The sequence below is a fragment of the Oncorhynchus keta genome, chromosome 1 (assembly GCF_023373465.1).
Source record: "Oncorhynchus keta strain PuntledgeMale-10-30-2019 chromosome 1, Oket_V2, whole genome shotgun sequence".
NCBI lineage: Eukaryota > Metazoa > Chordata > Actinopteri > Salmoniformes > Salmonidae > Oncorhynchus > Oncorhynchus keta.
Window position 1 is genome coordinate 46,251,694 of NC_068421.1, and position 12,658 is coordinate 46,264,351.

The following is a 12,658-nucleotide window of genomic DNA, read 5'->3' on the forward strand; positions in this document are numbered from 1 at the left end:
CAGCTTGGAGCAGACATTTTCTCTGCTAAATGACTTAAATGTAAATGTAAATTTTCTCTCTCTCCTATTGAAAAAGCTATGGTCCGGTTTAAATATTATTGATTATTAATTGTAAAAACAACCTGAGGATTGATTATAAAAAATGTTTTACATGTTTCTACGAACTTTACGGATACTATTTGGAATTTCCGTCTGCCTGTGGATTTCTGAAAAAAACGCGCCAACCAAATGGAGGTTTTTGGATATAAAAATAATCTTTATTGAACAAAAGGAACATTTATTGTTTAACTGGGAGTCTCGTGAGTGCAAACATCTGAAGATCATCAAAGGTAAGCGATTCATTTAATTGCTTTTCTGACTTTTGTGACCAATCTACTTTGCTGCTAGCTGTTTGTAATGTTTTGTTGACTGAGAGATGCTTGGATAGCTTTTGCTGTAAAGCTTTTTTGAAATCTGACAAGCCAGGTGGATTAACAACAAGCTACGCTGTGTTTTTCTATATTGCACTTGTGATTTCATGGGAATTAAATATTTTTTGTAATTTCATTTGAATTTGGAGCTCTGCAATTCAGCGGATGTTGACGAAAATGATCCCGCTAACGCAGGGGTGTCAAAGTCAAATGGACGGAGGGCCAAATAAAAAATTTAGCTACAAGCCGAGGGCCGGACTGTTCGAATGTTCATTGAAAAATTTTAAATGACGCATATAGTCTAGTGAACCTAATTGAACCTACTGAAAACCTAACAAATATATTCCAATATGATCAGATAAATAAAGCAATATTTTCTTATGGCTCTGTCAGTAATCTTTAATTTTCAACAGACACAAAAGACAAATTTCCTTTATATAAAAATCCCCATAACATGAACATTAAATGAAAGAAACCGGTATTCAAGGCACCATCAGTAGCCTATATTTTCTATTTTAGCAAAAGTGGGCTAAATTTACTTCAAAGAAAAAAACAATAATAGCAATTTTTATCATCCACTCAACTGAAATATTTTAAAAATATAATTGGATTGAAATACAATAAAATAAAGTGCAAAAATCTATTAATCAAAAACAACACTTTGTTTAAGGAGAAGTAACATGCAGTGAAAACAAATATTAAACTTTAACTTTTAAACTTGAACTGAGTAAAAACTCTAAATATGTGATTGCACAGTAATGTTCACTTGTTTGAGGTTGAGGGTGATACTTGGTGGTGTCCCATCTTTTCCACAAGTTCATCAATGTTCGGGGTAAGGCTCTGAGCTGAGGAAATCCTCAGAATTGAGTGGAGGTGTTCAGCAGTAAGTCGACTTCTGTGTGATGTTTTGTTCAAGTTCATCAAAGAAAACAGTTGTTCACACAGGTATGTGCTGCCAAACATAGACAACGTTTGAGCAGCCTGGATGCGCAGCTGGGGCATTGTGTCGGGGAGGAAACGGGCGAACTCCGCAGCACCCACTGCCGCATATTTTGCCCTCAGTGCATCATTGCATTGGAGGTCAATCAACTCCATTTGGAGGTTTGGTGGTGAGCTTTCCACGTCAACAGCAAATGGGTTACCGAGCAGTTCCAACCTGCTTTTTGTGCTTCAAAGTCAGCAAATCGGCGTCGAAAGTCAGCGGCAAGCATACCTATTTTATCAGCCAACTGTGCGCTCGGGAACGCACTGGTAGAGAGCTTCTCTTTCATGGTCTGGCAGCTGGGAAAGTGGCTCAAATTTTCTTTCCGCATCTGCGTCTCCCACAGAGTCAGTTTGGTTTTAAATGCCTTCACTGTACTGTACATATCAGAGATGACACGATCCCGACCCTGCAGCTGCAAGTTCATTGCATTCAGATGACTCGTAATGTCACACAGAAAAGCCATTTCACACAGAAACATTTCGTCTCGGAGTTGTGTTGTGTCTTTCCCTTTGCTGTCCAAGAACAGACAAATCTCCTCACGAAGCTCGAAACATCTTTGAAGCACCTTTCCCTGGCTTAGCCATCGCACCTCTGTGTGATAAGGCAAATCACCATGCTCCGTTTCTAACTCCGTCAGAAATGCCTTGAACTGGCGGTGATTCAAACCTTTGGCTCTGATAAAGTTAACTGTGCGCGTGATGATGCTCATTACATGCTCCATTTTCAAGGCTTTACCGCACAACGCTTCCTGGTGTATGATACAATGATAAGCTGTCAGCTCACCTGTCGCGTTTTCCTCTTGCATCTTTTCCCGTATCTTCGCCACCAGTCCGCTCCTGTGTCCACACATCGCAGGTGCTCCGTCGGTTGTCAAACCCACGAGTTTTTCCCAAGGCAGCTCCATCTCATTTACACATCTTGACACCTCTTCATACAAATCATGCCCCGTAGTTGTGCCATGCATAGGACGTAAAGCCAAAAACTCCTCTGTCACGCTTAGGCTGGAGTCCACTCCGCGGATGAAAATTGACAACTGGGCAATGTCAGAAATGTCGGTGCTCTCATCCACAGCCAAGGAATATGCAATGAAATCTTTTCCCTTTTTCACAAGCTGCTCTTTTAGATTGATGGACAACTGGTCTACTCTCTCGGCAATGGTGTTTCTGCTCAGACTCACATTTAAAAAGAGTTGCCTTTTTTCTGGGCAAACTTCGTCACAAACTTTAATCATGCAGTTTTTGATGAAATCCCCCTCCGTAAATGGCCGGGCTGATTTAGCGATCTCTTCTGCCAAAATAAAACTGGCCTTGACAGCAGCCTGGCCTTGTGATTTGGCTTTTTTGAACAGAGCCTGTCGAGATTTGAGGCCTCGTTTTAATTCCTCTGCCTTTTGTAGCCTTTGTTCCATGTCCATATTCTTGTTTTTGTCCGCGTGTTTCGTTTCATAATGTCGTCTCAGATTATACTCTTTCAGTACCGCCACACTTTCTCCACACAGAAGACACACAGGTTTTCCAGCTACCTCCGTGAACAAATACTCCGACTCCCACCTTGTTTGAAACCCCGGTTCTCAGTGTCCACCTTCCGTTTTGCCATTTTTGATGGGTATCTGAAAGTTAATTTTACTGTGATGCTGACAACTGCTGTGCCAATAAATATTGAAATGAAGCAGCCTACTGCTCGGTGCGTCACCGTTGCATTGTGGGAAATGTAGTATTGGTGCGTGTAAAAGATCTGCGGGCTGCCGGCTTGCTGCGGTCTGCGGGCCGGTTCTAATAATAAATCAAGATCATCCCAGGGGCCGTAAAAAACCTTCTCGCGGGCCGGATGTGGCCCGCGGGCCTTGACTCTGACATATGTGCGCTAACGGGATGGGTGCGCCAAGAAATTAATCCACCGATAAAATGGTAAACTGAGGTCATTTCTAGTCATCTCTATTCTTTCAGGCTTCTTCTTCTTCTTTGGACTGTATATCGAGGTTGGCAACCAACTTTAAGGTGCATTACCACAACCGACTGAACTGGGGTGTGTATGCTCCTAAAAACCAATGAGGTTACAGTGGGGCAAAAAAGTATTTAGTGCAAGTTCTCCCACTTAAAAAGATGAGAGAGGCCTGTAATTTTCATCATAGATACACTTCAACTATGACAGACAAAATTAGAAAAGAAATCCAGAAAATCACATTGTAGGATTTTTTATGAATTTATTTGCAAATGGTGGAAAATAAGTATTTGGTCACCTAAAAACAAGCAAGAGTTCTGGCTCTCACAGACCTGTAACTTCTTCTTTAAGAGGTTCCTCTGTCCTCCACTCGTTACCTGTATTAATGGCACCTGTTTGAACTTGTTATCAGTATAAAATACACCTGTCCACAACCTCTAACAGTCACACTCCAAACTCCACTATGGCCAAGACCAAAGAGCTGTCAAAGGACACCAGAAAGTCCTGCCTCTATGTGAGAGGCAGGACTTTCAGTGTGTCGAGCGTCATAAATAGAAACAAGTTCTATTTTAGCGCCTGGCCACGCAGACGCTAGTTGCGCACGAGCAGTGTGGGTGCAATGACTGAATAACATATATGTGTTAATTTATTTTGCAACACTCACATGACGCAAGCGTTGTGGTCAGCATGTTAAGATGGCGCCGGAGAAGAAGGCAGACATTTTCTGTGCCCCCAACCGATTGCGTTTTTTGTTTTGTTTATTTGCTTCATTTGTAACTTATTTTTTTACTTATTTTGTACAAAATGTTGTCACTACCGTCTCTTATGACCGAAAATAACTTCTGGACATAAGGACTGCGATTGCTCACCAAGGACTGGCAGAATCCTTTTTTCGGCCGACGTGAACAATATACTGCTTTCTCAGAAACAGGCCCAAATCCCTGTGTTTTGCGTGAAGAGGAGACTGAGAAAAAGGGGCCGAAGGGCGGGCTGCCTTTTGAGAATTCGTAGGCTGTCTAATAAACCCCCACTTCTTTCCATTCTGCTAGCAAACGTGCAATCTTTGGACAATAAGATAGATTACATATGCGGAAGATTGAACTACCAACTGTTCAAAACTGTAATATCTTACGCTTCACGGAGACGTGGCTGAATGAAGACACTATCAACATACAGCTCGCTGGTTATACGCTGCACCAGCATGATGGAACAGCGGCGTCTGATAAGACAAGTGGCGGAGAACTATCTATTTTTGTTAAAAAAAACAGCTGGTGCTAAGGAAGTCTCAAGCTATTGCTCGCCTGTTTCTCCTGATAAACTGTAGACCACACTACCTATAGAGCCTTGCAAAAGTATTCATCCCCCTTGGCGTTTTTCCTATTTTGTTGCATTACAACCTGTAATTTAACCTCTAGCGAGGAGCAATCCCGTATCCAGGAGCGTAATCATAGCCTCAAGCACATTACCATAACGCAGCGTTTCCTATTCATGAAAATCGCAAATGAAATGAAATAAATATATTCAAACACAAGCTTAGCCTTTTGTTAACAACACTGTCATCTCAGATTTTCAAAATATGCGTTACAGCCAACGCTAGACAAGCATTTGTGTAAGTTTAGCATAGCATAATGCTATGCTAGGCTGTGCTGGCAGCAGGCAACATTTTCACAAAAATAAGAAAAGCAACCCAATTAAATAATTTACCTTTGAAGAACTTCAGATGCTTTCACTCAGGAGACTCCCAGTTAGATAGCAAATGTTCCTTTTTTCCAAAAAGATTACTTGTGTAGGAGAAATCGCTCCGTTTTCTCTACAATGCCGAACTTTTTACCAAATTAACTCCATAATATCGACAAAAACATGGCAAACGTTGTTTAGAATCAATCCTCAAGGTGTTTTTCACATATCTATTCGATGATAAATTATCCGTGGCAGCTGTGTTTCTCCTCGAAGCAAACAAAAAATATACGCAGCTGGAGATTACGCAATAATTGCAACGGAGGACCCCAAGCGGCCACCTGGTAGATGTAGTCTCTTAAGGTCAATCTTCCAATGATTTGCCTACAAATACATCACAATGCTGCAGACACCTTGGAGAAACGACAGAAAGTGTAGGCTCATTCCTGGCGCATTCACAGCCATATAAGGAGACATTGGAACACAGCGCATTCAAAATCTGGCGCACTTCCTGTATGAAATTTCATCTTGGTTTCGCCTGTAGCATTAGTTCTGTGGCACTCACAGACAATAGTTGCAGTTTTGGAAACGTCAGAGTGTTTTCTTTCCAAAGCTGTCAATTATATGCATAGTCGAGCATCTTTTCGTGACAAAATATCTTGTTTAAAACGGGAACGTTTTCATTTAAAAAAATTAATAGTGCCCCTAATGCATAACTGGTTAAATTGATTTTTATTTGGATTTCATGTAATGGACATACACAAAATAGTTCAAATAGGTGAAGTAAAATGAAAAAAATGACTTGTTCCAAAAAATTCCCAAAAATTAAAAACGGAAAAGTGGTGTGTGCATATGTTTTCACCCCCTTTGCTTTGAAGCCCCTAAATAAGATCTGGTGCAACCAATTACCTTCAAAGTCACATAATTAGTTAGATTGCACACAGGTGGACTTTATTTAAGTGTCACATGATCTCAGTATATACACCTGTTCTGAAACACCTCTCATCACCCCGAGAACCCTATCACAGTGAAGCATGGTGGTGGCAGCATCATGCTGTGGGGATGTTTTTCATCGTCAGGGACTGGGAAACTGGTCAGAATTGAAGGAATGATGGATGCGCTAAATACAGGGTAATTCTTGAGGGAAGCCTGTTTCAGTCACCTTCCAGCAGGACAATGACCCTAAGCGTACTGCTATAGCAACACTCGAGTGATTTAAGAGGAAACATTTAAATGTCTTGGAATGGCCTAGTCAAAGCCCAGACCTCAATTCAGTTCAAAATCTGTGGTATGACTTAAAGATTGCTGTACACCAGCAGAACCCATCCAACTTGAAGGAGCTGGAGAAGTTTTGCTTTGAAGAATGGCAAAAATCCCAGTGACTACATGTGCCAAGCTTATAGAGACATACCGCAAGAGACTTGCAGCTATAATTGCTGCAAAAGGTGGCTCTACAAAGTATTGACTTTGGTGAATAGCTATGCATACTTAAGTTTTAAGTTGTTTTCTTATTTCTTGTTTATTTCACACACACAAAATATTTTGCAAGTATGTTGTGTAAATCAAATGATACAAACCCCCAAAAAATCTATTTTTATTCCAGGTTGAAAAATGTCAAGAGGGGTGAATACTTTCGCAAGCAACTGTACCTAGAGAGTTTTCATCTGTATTTTTTGTAGCGGTTTACATACCAACACAGTCAGAGGCTGGCACTAAGACAACATTGACTGAGCTGTATTCCGCCATAAGTAAACAAGAAAACGCGGCGCTCCTACTTTAATGCAGGGAATCTTAAATACGTTTTACCAAATTTCAGCATGTTAAATGTGCAACCAGAGGGAGAAAATCTCCACCTAGATCATCTTTACTGCACACAGAGACGCATACAAAGTTCTCCCTTGCCTTGCATTTGGCAAATCTGACCATAATTCTATCCCTCTGATTGGCAAAAAATTAAAGCAGGAAGCACAAGTGACTATATCAATAAAAAAGTGTTCAGATGACGAAGATGCTAAGCTACAGGACTGTTTTGTTAGCACAGACTAGAATATGTTCCAGGATTCCTCCGATGGCAATGAGTACACCACATCAGTCATTATCTCAATAAGTGCATCGATTACGTTGTCCCCACAGTGACCGTAGGTACAGTACATACCCCAACCAGAATCCATGGATTACAGGCAACATCCGCACTGAGCTAAAGGCTAGAGCTGCCGCTTTCAAGGAGTGGGAGAAATCCCGCTATGCCCTCCAACAAACCATCAAACAGGCAAAGCATCAATACAGGACAAAGACAGAATCGTACTACACCGTCTCTGACGTTTGTCGGCTGTGGCAGTGCTTGCAAACTAATACAGACTACAAAGGGAAGCACAGCCGCGAGCTGTCCAGTGACCCGAGCCTACCAGACGAGCTAAATTACTCAGAGGGCCACACAAATTACCAGGACATGTACTACGAGCATGCACTGACCAACTGCTAAATTGTCTTCACTGACATTTTCAACCTCTCTCTGTCCGAGTCTGTAATACCAACATATTTTAAACAGGCTTGTACCCCTAGTGCTTGTACCCCTAGAACACTAAGGTAACCTGCCTAAATGACTACCAACCCGTAGCACTCACGTCTGTATCTTGAAGTGCTTCAAAATACTGGACATGGCTCACACCAACACCATTATCCCAGAAACCCTAGATCCACTCCAATTTGCATACCTTCCCAACAGATCCACAGATGATGCAATCTCTATTGCACTCCACACTGCCCTTTCCCACCTGGACAAAAGGAACACCTATGTGAGAATGCTAGAGCTCAGGGTTCAACACAATAGTGCCATCAAAGCTCATCACTAAGCTAAGGATCCTGGGACTAAACACCTCCCTCTGCAACTGAATCATGGACCTCCTGACAGGTGGTAAGGGTAGGTAACAACACATCTGCCACGCTGATCCTCAACACAGGGGCCCCTAAGGGGTGCGTGCTCAGTCCCCTCCTGTACTACCTGTTCACCCATGACTGCATGGTCAAGCACGACTCCAACACCATCATTAAGTTTGCCGATGATACAACAGTGGTAAGTCTGACAACGACGAGACAGCCGACAGGGAGGAGGTCAGAGATCTGGCCGTGTGGTGCCAGGACAACAACCTCTCCCTCAACGTGATCAAGACAAAGGAGATGATTGTGGACTACAGAAAAAGAGGATCGAGTACATCCCCATTCTCATCGACGGGGCTGCGGCGGAGCAGGTTGAGAGCTTCAAGTTCCTTGGTGTCCACATCACCAAGAAACTATCATGGTCCAAGCCCACTAAAACAGTCGTGAAGAGGGCACGACAAAACATACTCAGGAGACTGAAAAGATTGGGTCCTCAGATCCTCAAAAGTTCTACAGCTGCACCATCGAGAGCATCCTAACTGGTTGCATCATTGCCTGGAATGGCAACTGCTCGGCCTCCAACCGCAAGGCACTACAGAGGGTAGTGCGAACGGCCCAGTACATCACTGGGGCCAAGCTTCCTGTCATCCAGGACCTCTATACCAGGTGGTGTCAGAGGAAGGCCTTAACAATTGTCAAAGACTCCAGCCACCCTAGTCATAGACTGTTCTCTCTGCTACCGCACGGCAAGCTGTACCGGAGTGCCAAGTCTAGGTCCAAAAGGCTTCTTAACAGCTTCTACCCCCAAGCCATAAGACTCCTGAACACCTTATCAAATTGCTTCCCGGACTATTTGCATTGCCCCCCTTTTACACCTCTGCTACTCTCTGTTATCATCTATGCATAGTCACTTTAATAACTCTACCTACATGTACATATTACCTCAACTAACCGGTGCCCCAGCACATTAGCTCTGTAACGGTACCCCTGTATATAGTCTCGCTATTGTTATTTTACTGCTGCTCTTTAATTACTTGTTACTTTTATTTCTTAATATTATCCGTGTTTTAAAACTGCATTGTTGGTTAAGAGCTCGTAAGTAAGTATTTCACTGTAAGGTTGTTGTACAGGGCACATGTGACTAATAAAATGTGATTTGACTTGATGTTAGATCGTCCACTAGGTTATCTGGTCAATATAATGTCTAATCTGAGGCCACCCCTAAAAAGAACCAACCTCGAAATCGAAAGAAAAACCATAGCCTGTAACACATTTCACAGAGGAGATGATGGTAAAACCCCTGTGTTGGCTCTAATCCAAAATAATTTGAAAGCCTCTTACATTTATTGTACAGTAAGATGTCAAATGTATGCCAGAATGGACAAATGGGAGTTACAGTAAAACAAACAACAGAAGAAAATAGAAACAGGAATGATAATGCAAATGTTGCCAATAGGCCAATTGTTTAGTAAGTTTCTATACGTTGCATCCAATTAAATTAAATTCATATAATACATCCTAATGTCATGTTTTGACTTGGGGCGGCAGCGTAGCCTAGTGGTTCGAGCGTTGGACTAGTAACCGGAAGGTTGCGAGTTCAAACCCCGAGCTGACAAGGTACAAATCTGTCTTTCTGCCCCTGAACAGGCAGTTGAACAGGCTGTCATTGAAAATAAGAATATGTTCTTAACTGACTTGCCTGGTAAAAAAAAAAATAATAATATATTTTAAAAATTATCTCTATGATAAATAGATATGGAAATAAAACTTTGTAATATAATAGTGCAATTATATATATTTTGACACTTATTTTACCAGGTAAATTGACCGAGAACACATTGTCATTTATAAACTCAGCAAAAAAGAAACGTCCTCTCACTGTCAACTGCGTTTATTTTCAGCAAACTTAACATGTGTCAATATTTGTATGAATACAACCAGATTCAACAACTGAGACATAAATTGAACAAGTTCCACAGATACAGTGGGGCAAAAAACTATTTAGTCAGCCACCAATTGTGCATGAGAAGGGCCTGTAATTTTCATCATAGATACACTTCAACTATGACAGACATTTTATCTGTCATAGTTGAAGTGTACCTATGATGAAAATTACAGGCCTCTCTCATCTTTTTAAGTGGGAGAACTTGCACAATTGGGGGCTGACTAAATATTTTTTTGTCCCACTGTATGTGACTAACAGAAATTGAATAATGTGTCCCTGAACAAAGGGGGGTCAAAATCAAAAGTAACAGTCACTATCTGGTGTGGCCACCAGCTGCATTAAGTGCTGCAGTGCATCTCCTCCTCATGGACTGCACCAGATTTGCCAGTTCTTGCTGTGAGATGTTACCCTACTCTTCCACCAAGGCACATGCAAGTTCCCGGACATTTCTGGGGGGAATGGCCCTAGCCCTCACCCTCCGATTCAACAGGTCCCAGACGTGCTCAATGGTATTGAGATCCGGGCTCTTCGCTGGCCATGGCAGAATACTGACATAACTGTCTTGCAGGAAATCACACACAAAACGAGCCGTATGGCTGGTGGCATTGTCATGCTGGAGGGTCATGTCAGGATGAGCCTGTAGGAAGGGTACCACATGAGGGAGGAGGATGTCTTCCCTGTAACGCACAGCATTGAGACTGCCTGCAGTGACAACAAGCAGTCCAATGATGCTGTGACATACCGCCCCAGACCATGACTGACCCTCCAAATCAATCCCGCTCCAGAATACAGGCCTCGGTGTAACGCTCATTCCATTGACGATAAACGCGAATCCAACCATCACCCCTGGTGAGACAAAACCGCGACTCGTCAGTGAAGAGCACTTTTTGCCAGTCCTGTCTGGTCCAGCGACGTTGGATTTCTGCCCATAGGTGACATTGTTGCCGGTGATGTCTGGGGAGGAACCACCTTACAACTGTCCTACAAGCCCTCAGTTCAGCCTCTCTCAGCCTATTGCGGACAGTCTGAGCACTGATGGAGGGATTGTGCATTCCTGGTGTATCTCGGGCAGTTGTTGTTGGCATCCTGTACCTGTCCCGCAGGTGTGATGTTCGGATGTACGGATCCTGTGCAGGTGTTGTTACACGTGGTCTGCCACTGCGAGGACAATCAGCTGTCCGTCCTGTCTCCCTGTATTGCTGTCTTAGGCGTCTCTCAGTACGGACATTGCAATTTATTGCCCAGGCCACATCTGTAGTCCTCATGCCTACTTTCTGCATGCCTAAGGCAGTAAAAAGTTTCAAAACTGTGACCTCAGTTGCCTACCGTCTGTAAGCTGTTTGTGTCTTAACGACCTTTCCACAGGTGCATATTCATTAATTGTTTATGGTTCATTGAACAAGCATGGGAAACAGTGTTTAAACCCTTTACAATGTGTGAAGTTATTTGTATTTTTACGAATTGTCTTTGAAAGAGGGTCCTGAAAAAGGGATGTTTCTTTTTTTGCTAAGTTTAGCAACGACCTGGGGTATAGAGACAATTGGAAACTATCCATGCCTGCACTTGTAAATACACCATTTTACAATTCCCTTACTGTAATGTGGTTATTGAGCCTATGCTAGGAGAGCCAGTGAACCATCGTGCCCCCTCCATCCACCTGCAAGAATATAGCCAACTTGATATTTTATTAAGTTCAGATTTTTCACTAGTGTAGAAAGTCAGAGTAGGGATTCGTCAAAGGATCCAATTCTGAGGAGCTCTCCCCGCTATCACCACTGAGTCGATTGTTGCTATTCCACTAACATATCGTATAAGGGGAAATGATTGGATCCTCTGTGCATGGTAGTCCCTGCAGCTTTAGCTCATACAGTACATACTTGTCTCTCATCGCACAAAACAGGCCGACCTACTCAGAAAATGCCAGGAAATAGTCAATATCATGACTTTAGATTGATAAGGGGTATAATTGGGTAAAACCATCACAGAGATTTAGCGAGAGAGAGGAAGAGAAAGAGAGAGAAAGTAGACGAATGTGCACTGTTTTGAGGAGATAGCAGTAAGCTAAAGAATGTATCATCTTCACGGTGGGAATGAGGGGCTTGCTTGGAAGAAAAATGAAGTTCTGCAGTATCTATGCTATGTATCCTTACACTACACAAGTGGATGCAACTGGATGTCTGATGAAAGTATTTCAAACTCATCAGCCTATAAAATAGTTGTGGCTTTAACCTGTGTCTATACTGACAGGTTTGAAGTCTGCTAGAAGACAGACTGAATGATAATTGCCCAAATAGTAACCTATTTTACTAGTACAGGTATACTGAGAGGCCATGTGGTGGCTAACATTGCATGGAAGGATATTTTCCACATCATCACATCACCCTGGAGACTTGAGCGATCGCTCACCGTCAATTACCTGGGCAAGGCCAGAAGTGCCCAGGCAGAGGAGAGTTTCTTGGGGTGCTGCTGAGGTGGCACACCTGCGTCCGTAGCTGGATCAGGGGCTACATTAGTCATGTTTGCAGTTGCTAAGCACCACAAGCCTCTGTGGATCATTTAACCTTGAAACGGGCTGTCTCAACTCAAAGATATTCCTCTAGCCCGCCGGGGTCATTAACTAGACCACCGATTAGATCTTTAGCTCTTGCAACATATGTTAATGTCTACGGTTTATGTATGTAAAAAAAGGAAGCTTGCTCCTTTTTCAGCATTTTGTTTAGGTATCACAGTATTTTGAATGCATCCTCCACCATATGTGACGATTTGCTAGCATAATGGCATTGTAATAGTATTTTGGTCTACTATTAATATCCATAGACTGAG

At 42.5% G+C, this 12,658-nt stretch overlaps 1 protein-coding gene across 1 annotated transcript in view; it reads left to right on the forward strand.

Moving 5' to 3' along the window:
- Positions 1–12,658, forward strand: part of LOC127932035 (uncharacterized) — a 105,024-nt gene that overhangs the window by 77,205 nt on the left and 15,161 nt on the right. The gene's annotated exons all lie outside the window — the stretch shown is intronic.